We start from the raw sequence: 8557 nt of genomic DNA, 5'->3' as shown, positions 1-8557 counted from the left end.
AACAAGATGTAACTTTTATGTAACTTTAACTACAATTATGTACCTACAAACGATATGTAACAATTATGTAACGACAAACGATTGCATTATGTTACACTTTGCCAATTATGTAACAGTTGCATTAACAAGATGTAACTTTTATGTAACTTTAACTACAATTATAAGGCCAAGACACTTATGTAAGAGTTGCATTAACAAAATGTAACTACAATTATAAGGCCAACACAATTATGCATTAACACAATATAAGTCATACAATTATAGCACAATTCTGTATTACCAGTATCATCATACAAGTTAGGTGAAATATTAGACATTACTAAAGTGATAACTCAAATATGTAATGTATAACTTAGCAGTAATACCATTGCACAATTATATGCGTACGTCTGTTGTACATGCACGTCTTACAAAGTGTTATACAACAACCATTGCATTATTTCAAATGTGTATACAACTTATTTAAAATGTAATATTACTGAATGATCACTATTTACTATGAATAATATATGTATACAATATTCATACAATTATGTTACTTTACAATATTATGTATTTCACTTAATTAGCTTATAAGTTCATTATAATGTGTATGTAGTATGTATTAATATGTTATAACTATTAAATGTCGATGGTACGCCATTTTCGCGCGACCGAGCAGTGTGGTAAAGACTACATATTATATAGATAGATAGATAAATAGATAGATAGAAGCAGGGAGTCAGATGATGAGAAGGTGTTGTGTCTGCGAGAATCGAGCAGTGCTAAACATGCTTACACACTCTTAACACTGAGGAAAGCTGACGACAGCAGCCAGTAAGGAGATGATGCAGTTAGCTGTTAGCAGTCCTCTCGTGAACAAAGATCTGGTAACCACACACACATATACACACATACTCACACACAGGCTCCTTAAGCTTTCCATCCATGAGGAACACACGTGACACACCCCTGCTACACCAGATTTTAGGAAAGAGAGTTTAGAAGGAGACAAGCGACCCTAGAGAGAGGTCGAGACGGAGATTAGCCTTAGAACAGAGAGAGAGAGAGATAGCAAGACAGGGAGGTAGCTACCCGGGACTTATACTCGTTCCGTGTGAGAGACCTGTTTAATATTTCCAAGACAAATAAAACTAGTCCCATACTATTCTTTACCTCTCCTGTCACTACATGACATTTGGTGGGGAAGCTACTACAAGATGTAAAAGCCGCTCGACCACAAGTCTAAAATATACTTCTTTACAAGTAACTACAAAGTCTTTATGACATGACGATGGGTGGCTTGTGGAAGACCAACACCTGTTTCAGTGAAATTCAGTTGATCATTTGGGCCTTGCCTCAGCCCATGATCGAACTCATGCCACTTCAGACAACAGACTATCTTTCCAACCACTCGCCCACCCTCCAACCCCCAAGAAGATAGTGCTCATCAAGTTCAGTATTCCTCACATTAATACTTATGCAATACATCCGTCCATCAGTTCTTGGCTGAGTCAATCAACAGACGTGCAGAATCAAAGGGATGTGTAACGGGAGGCGGCACCTCCAGTGCACTGGCACCCTCAACTTACATATGAAGAACAATGAAGATTGTTGCCTCTTGTTGCACAACGTGACGCTGTGCCGACTCTGAATATATTAGAAATGTTGGTGGACTCCATGTTCCACGCTTCATGGCCAAAAACACATTGATAAAACGAAGATGCAGGATCAAAAGGAATCACGTGGTAGTGAGAAATAGAATCGAATAATGCAAAGCAGCCACTTTTTAAATGAATGTGGTTATTGTCTTTTACTTGTCGTTAGATGATGAAATACACTCAGAAAATGGTAGTTTCCACTGTGGTATGGTGTTGGTAAATCATACTTTTGGCAAAAGTCACAGATATATGTCCTGCATACCAGTTTATTTTACTTCTGATGTATGAAATATTGAATGACAAATTAGCTCCACACATTATCAGAAATAACAGTAATTCCATCTTATGGAGAGATTATTTATTTATCACTATGTGTATTGGCCTAAGAAGAGTCCACGATTCCATCCCAGGTCACTTCTTACCATAATAAAAATTATGTTCCCTAATTCGTCAACAACCTCATACAGCACTCACCACAAAGGCACGCCAACAAAAGCGAAACATTTATCAATCTAAGGCCATGGCAGAGTGTGTGCAATAACAGTGGACCGGCCACACACTCGCAGTGATATATGCGATTTTACCGTTCCCACATGAAACGCATTCTCCCATTTCCAGACCACTTTGATACGTTGTACGTGGCGAGAAATTACCGTACTGTGTGTTTGAAATGTGTCAGTCATTTCTTTTTTTCGAGTGGAATGTATATGTTATCGTTCTGGTTCGGTGACTGTCTTCCTATAATGTCTGCTTTTGATAGCACAGTGTCTGCTTATTCGTCAGTCCTTTTAAACATTCATAAGTCTTGCCCTCTTCTTGTCTGCCTCGAGAGCTTGCTGTCACTATAAGAATGTTTATCTTTCCGTATAAGGTCAAAGAATCCCATGAAGCGAGGGATTCCGGACAGTAGCCGACGTTACCACGCCATAATGTGATCACTAATAACCCCTTCACGACAGGGATGTCTTTTATATTTTTTCCTCTTACTGACACATGATCTTGTTCAACTTACGAGCGTCACATACTTGGAATGGGTCTAATCAACGTTGCCTGTGTCCCTTCCAATAAAAACTATCCTGGAATAACGAGAGTAAACTAAGATGGTGTCTGCAGATCGAGACATTAATGTCATTCCTGGCCAGACTGTCTCATTTCTCTCCTCTGCATCTCCTCCTACCCCGGTAACGCATTTGTCTACAGCAGTCGTTCTCAACCTGAGGGGCATTCCTTCCCCCTAAATGGGCGTGTGCAATTACTGTCTCATTTCTCTCCTCTGCATATCCTCCTACCCCGGTAACGCATTTGTCTACAGCAGTCGTTCTCAACCTGAGGGGCATTCCTTCCCCCTAAAGGGGGGTGTGGAATTACCATGGAGGGCGCGAGGAATCAGAAGAAAATAGAGTCCTCAGCAGTGTGTGTGTGTGTGTGTGTGTGTGTGTGTGTGTGTGTGTGTGTGTGTGTGTGTGTGTGTGTCACGATGAAAACCTAATTTATAATCAGTTTTCGTATTCTATATCTGCTTTTGCCTTCAAAACACGTATTTCAGAATTATTTTTTTAGAGTCAAATGATGACAGGAAGCTGGAAGCAATGGAGGGGGGGGGGGGTGGATACATGGATATGTGGACCAAGGCTAAGGGGGGGAGGGGGACCCCCTCAAAAAAAGGCTGAGAACTATTGGCCTACAGCCTTCTCCCTTTCAGTGAGAAACACCGCATCATCAACACTGGAGATACGTGGAACATTTAATATCGGTGTCTTATCGTGTCCATTCGTTGTCACTAAAGCAGTTTACCTCTGTACATGAGGGAAGAAATAACTTCTCATTTACTCTTCACGTTTCGATAAACGACTCCAAAAAACGAAAGTGAGATATCAAAGCTCATCACCCCCTAACCACCACCAGAACACCGTCCCCCCTGGAAGTGAAATGGTTTTGTGGCGACCCCACCACACTCCACGTTTGGTGCACGACTTATGTAGCTCTTGTGTTAAAGGAGGGATGTAAGAGAAGAAACTTTGATTTCCCTCCGACACAGTAGAGACCAAAGCGCTTAATTATGAACCTCGCCTTTTCCTGTAATAAAGGGAGATAATTATGATCAATATACTGCCTGAACGAAGTAGGATTAGCAGCTTATCTTTGTTTGTGTCATGCGGTGTCGATGAATCACAGGAGATGAAATAAACGCTCGACTATTCATAAACTGTTTGTAAGCTTGACGTCGATGCAAAAATTTCGCTGTCTTTAGTGAGCGGATCGCCGGGAAGTAATTTGTACCGCACCCGACTTTGATGAGATAATTACCGGTACTCAGAAGAGCCAGTCACTGTTTGACACATCATGTATCTTTCTCTATATCAGCGTTCTTACAAGTGCAAAGGTGACATATAGTATAACCAGATCTAGGTGGAAATGTACGTGCAAGTAAGTAATCAGTACAAACAGATGTACACTGTACTATGCAAAACAAGAAAGAAACTTGATTTTTACAGAAAACAAGAGAGCGAATATAAACTCAAGCACTGAGAATATCACAGTGGAATAAATCGTTTAAATTTGTTTTCCCCACCAATCATAATGTACTATGCAAATTGACAGCTGTGGCAAGGGGATAACTTCTATGCATATGATAAGTGGGCGTAATTACTAGTGTTGTTATTTTTCTTGCCTTTTGTGTTATTATGATGAGAAACCAGATAATATCCTTCAGCACATCCACACAATTCAACCTACAACACATCTTCAAATGGTGTACTGCATTCGTTCCTCCTCACCAGGGACCATCAACCCAGCCTGTTCAGCTTAGCCTACTCCACCTATCTTTGCTGTCTCACCTTTACACCACTTATACCAGCCACACCTTTACACCAGCCACACCTCACCTATACCACCCTTACACCCACTTTCCCGCGACTAACCTCCTCACCGTTGGACGTGTATTTTCTCCCAGGCAGAGGCGTACCTAGAGATTTGGGGGCCCGAGGAGCTAGGTTCTTTTCGGGGCCCCCCTCCTGGAGAGGGGTCCCCGCACAGAACCTAGCCCCCCTAATTCTCAAAATTTATCTAATATCTCAGCTGGGATTGTCGGGATGATAAATATAAATATTTTAAAATATAAATTAAAGAGCTTATACATTTTTAAGGCTTTTTTGGGCCCCACTCAATTGGGGGCCCGGGGGGCAGTTTCAAACAGCCCTCCCCCCCTCAGGTACGCTACTGCTCCCAGGGCAACATTCTTCTTGGGTCAGATCTAAGAGTATGGCAATGTAATTCTCATCTTCACCCTGATTATCTATCTTACCTCGCCCTCATTTCACTCACTCTCACACACCTTCACAATGGCACTTGTCCTTCAGTCTCACATTTCACTCTCACCCCTCACTCTTATACTTCCTTTTATCCATAAACTGCACTCTTATTTGCAGCATGACTATTTGGCTCCGTCATATTCACTCTGCTTTCTTCATCTTCATGCTAACTTCTAATTCATCCCCTCGCCTACTCGGTTCCTTTCCTTTTGGTTTCTACTCTCGGTGTGTGTCACAATCTGCTTCCTCACCTTTCCTCACCTTCACACTTCAAAAGCTTCCTTTCTCTCGTATCAGCTTTCACTGCCCCACTGATTATCACTTTCATCCTCCTCTCCAATCCTATTTTCACCTTTCATCTCATACTCTTTCACTATGTTTTATCGCTCATCATTCTCACTTTCTCTCATCGTCCTCCCCTTCCCTCTCACCGCCTTCTCTCACTCCGCCTAACTCACCGGATCTAATGCCACGACTGGCCGAGTACAAATGAGGGAAAGCGGGACAGAGAATAAGGGGGTGAGAAGGGAAGAGGAAATGGACAGCAAGAAAGAGAAGATAGGCCTGGGGGAAAGGGAAATGAGGAAAACGATTGACCTGTAAGTGGGAACAAGGAGGCACCAGTAGGAAGGAAGTAGGTGTAGCATGCATGTGTATGTTTCAATTACTTCTCAGTTTTTGTTGGTGATTTTTTCGGGTAATTAAGGCGCTCCAACCGCATTGAGCCTGTGTCGGTTTATATCCAAGGGGTGTTGGGATTTACAGCTATCGTAATGCCACTCGGGACGAATGAGGCTGGTCAATCTCAGCTTAAATGTCAGGACTAACTTACCTAGCCCCGGGCTCCTACGCTTCTCATGGGGAAAACACATGATTAGATGATGTATGTATGTATGATGATAATTTAAATTTCGTATAAAATCAGTGTCTGCTATTATGAGGCTGACTCATGCTTCAGAGATGGTAATAAGTACACTGGCTTTATATCGTGCTTAATACTACTTCGGAAAAAATAATGTAACTGAAAACTATTCTGAGGTACCCATCGTAGCGGGCCTGGAGACATGTCCCTGCAAGTTTCATTTCACCAACATCGTACAGGGAACATGAAGAAAACAAAAAAAGGAAGTAGGAGGGAAAACGAAAACAGGAATTTGAAGGCTTTCCTAAAGGTAGAGGGCTGGTTTGAAAAATGAAGAGGAACAGACTGGAAACGATGGTGTCTTAAAGGAAAGTGAGAAGGGAGGTGAAGGAAGAAGTAAAAGAGAGAGAGAGAGAGAGAGAGAGAGAGAGAGAGAGAGAGAGAGACAGACAGACAGACAGACAGACAGAGGAGAGAGAGAGAAAAAAAAAAAAAAGCAAGAGAATTAGAAAGTGGACATGACAGGAGGAAGGGCTTGGGGCGGACAGTGGAGGGGTTTAGAACTGGCAGGCAGAGGAGCGGAAATGGAAGTGGAGTGGCGTGCAGAAAAGGTAGGGATGGTACCTGTGGGGAGGAGTACAATGGAGTACAAGGGAAAGGAAACAGCAAGAGACTGGTTGGTCTTTCGTGGCTGTCTGGTATAGGGAAGGTTAAAACTAACAAAACTAATCAATCAGCTAAAGACATGGAGAGAAAAACAGGAAGGCTCCCCCCCACCCACCCACCAAACCCTCCAGCCCCAGCCAACAGGAAATTGTTAGATGGACCACCATGCAACACTGAAAACTGTCATGGAAATTCTATTGAAAAGACTGAAAGGAAATTTTATTCTACACTATCTACCTGAACGGGAGAGTAACATTAAGTCAGCAATATTTATCGATGTTGCTCTGCGGTTGTATCTTCCACGCCCTTAAAAAAAAAAAATGCTCCATAGAAATGTGTTATTTAGAAGTGATCATACTAGGCTGGGGGTCAGATGACAAGATACTTATCCAAGCGATTTTTAAAGATTAGTACTGCATCACCGTTTACTACATTTGAAGGCAGTTTGTTCTACGTATTTAAAACTCTACTAAAGAAAAAATGCTTAGCTTCATGTGACTGAAATCATTTGCCGATAATTTTATGCCCATTCCCTCTGGTATAGTCTGAGCTGCCAACTGTTAAATATTTAGCAATGGCCATATTATCGTGTCCTATGAATATTTTGAATACTTGAATTAAATCTCTTCGTGACCTCCGTTTATTGGGTAAAGAGATTCAGGGCTTCTAAAGCTCCTCGTATGGTTTGTTTCTCAATCTAGGTATCATCTTTGTCACCCTTCGCTGTACTCTCTCGTTTTTCCATGACTTTTTAATAATATGGTGACCAGAACTGAATGCAATACTCCAAGTGCAGCTGTACCAAGGAACTATGCAAAGTGAGGACGATATTTTAGGATTTATATTCAAATGCTCTACCTACGAATCCAAACAATTTATTGGCCTTTTTACACCATCTAGCCGACTCCGCACACACACACACACACACACACACACACACACACACACACACACACATTCATAAATATTACCAGTCTGCCACAGCATTGTATAATCGTGTATCATGATCATCCACACGCACATACATCCTTTACCTTCACCAACTTTTATATAAGCAAGTGGTCAGGGTACACCAAGACTATGATCAAGAGTTTAGCGGTAATAGTAGTTGTGCTAAACCCACATAACACCAAGATTGCCAGGAAGTTAAAGGAGGAAGGATAAATTCACCAACTTGATTTAACTTGGTGATTCAGGCACCTTCAAGAAGAAAGTAGTACAGGATTATGATGCTAGTAGACTTTGACATCTTCCGAAAAGTCGCAAGATAGGCCACTGTAAGAGAGCGACACTGATATGGCTAAAATTCTTAACAAATTACACTGTCACAGTTCACCTTTTTGCATGACCTCGGAAACCCTAAAAACTTTGTTCTTATCCCTTATTTATATGTCAAAGAGAACCGTAGGTAATGTTACTTGATGCTCATTACTCACTCTTACTTTAGAATGATCTCTTAACTTTAAATTCATCAGGGAAAGGTAATATATATCTCTATCAAGACAACGTTTTATGAGCCACTTACTTATATTTAGATGAGCTAAGGGAATGAAACCTTTTTTTTTTTTTTATGTTGTACATTACAATTTGACTTTAGGCTAAGCGCAAGAAGTTATATATATATATATATATATATATATATATATATATTGTGTGTGTGTGTGTGTGTGTGTGTGTGTTATATTCCATATATTTTATACACTCGCTTTTCAAGAGATTAAAGTATTTCCTATCTAACGCAACAAAAAATTATTGCAGATGTCTGAAATAAGGAAAACAGATCTAACACATACAAAGTCTACATAAGAAAAAAAAAATGTATGTCCCAGACGTGTGCATGTTAGTACGATATTCTTTACAAGCTTTAGGTGGCCACGAACCACTGGTGTAAGGCACTGACACATCACAATGACATTACTGGGCCCTGATAATGTCACTCTGCTACACTGATATCACACATTTCCTTTGTCACGTTTTGTGCCTAACTTCCTTGCCTAACTCCCTCTTTTGACTATCGTACTTCCTGCCCTCCCCCTCTCCCCTCTCTGCCTCAGTAATTTACCTTAATCCCCGACCTC

Source organism: Coenobita brevimanus, chromosome 6 (genome assembly GCF_032717465.1).
Source record: "Coenobita brevimanus isolate Jiangsu-jjx chromosome 6, ASM3271746v2, whole genome shotgun sequence".
NCBI lineage: Eukaryota > Metazoa > Arthropoda > Malacostraca > Decapoda > Coenobitidae > Coenobita > Coenobita brevimanus.
Note: the sequence above shows the minus strand (reverse complement) of the source record.